Raw genomic sequence first — 1,343 nt, 5'->3', positions numbered from 1 at the left:
CTTCATTAATCAATTCACGCAAATACCCGCACGTTGCACTTGTCAGCATGGACACGTACGGCCGTCATCTACTTATGGTAGGAGAAGTTTGCGCTTCCTAATTGACGTTGTGCTTGGAAAAATTTGTAAACGCAGCGCCAGGACATGCCAAGAGCCGCCACTTAGTGCGCGCAAACTAGTTTCTCACAGAAAAGCGGGGGACCGGGCCAGTTTCCCAAGGCACAAACATATCCTATGCACAGGCATATGTCGCGTCCTGCAATATCAGACTATAACAATGAAACGTTTCTACTTTATACAATGCGAAAAAAAAGTGTGGTATTTTAAGAATTCACAATTTTTGGAAGAATATTTGCAGTAAAAAAACGTGTCAGTGAAACGCAAAAAAAAAATATAATTTCCACGGTTAGCTATGTTTGGCGGCATGAAGAGAAACCCATCTGTCGCCATGGTCAATTCGGGGCTTGTCTGCTTTTCTGATCATTTATTGTAATGTACAGATACTATATTTTATTACAGGACATACTGACTAGAAGCAATGCTTTTTTGCAGCATATAATTTGCGAAAATTTGTATTTCTGCAGTCGTAGTCACGTTTTAAGGCCAAGCCAAGTGCGCCTTGCTGTCTTCCCGGCATTCCCACGGCGGATGAAGTGCTCTTACATGTGTGATGACCCCCATAATGCGCAGGTCCACACGGGACGGAGAGGCAAAGAGACACCGTATGGCTCAGTTTAAACAAACAGGTATATTCAATAATTACACATGATTAAGATTATACATCAGAGGCTGGGGCGTCCGAGCTTACGTGCCGACGACTTCATGGGGGCGATGGAGTGGCTCCGGAGTTGGGCTCGAGCGGTTGCTGGCAGAAGCTGCACGCCGTCGGGCTTCGGCGCTGAAGGCCCTCTTGGCGAACGATGTCGTCCTGAGCGTGTATGCAGTAGAATTTCAATAGTCGTCCGTTTCTTCGAGGATGGTTCACAAACCCTTCCTCTAGTGTCGTTCGGCTTGGAAGCTGAACAGGAGGCGAGCTTGTAGATGATGACAGCAGAGCATAATTTTACAACATACATATACAGAGAGTTAAACTGGAAAAAGCAGAACTGAATTTACAAAAGAACAAACTTTGCACTACTTTACTCATCGACCGGGCAGGTTAGTGCCTAAGTAGCATCACATTACATGCTAAGCATGGAGCCCCAGCTCAGACTGGACTGCATCCGTTTGCATGCGCTTTTAAGCACTTGATTAACAAAGGACTAAGGGCGGTCATTTTCAGTGGCCCGCCCAAAGCATCAATTCTCCAATCAAAAATAACATGCGAGATGGGGACAACCCCT

This window comes from Amblyomma americanum, chromosome 4 (genome assembly GCF_052857255.1).
Source record: "Amblyomma americanum isolate KBUSLIRL-KWMA chromosome 4, ASM5285725v1, whole genome shotgun sequence".
NCBI lineage: Eukaryota > Metazoa > Arthropoda > Arachnida > Ixodida > Ixodidae > Amblyomma > Amblyomma americanum.
Note: the sequence above shows the minus strand (reverse complement) of the source record.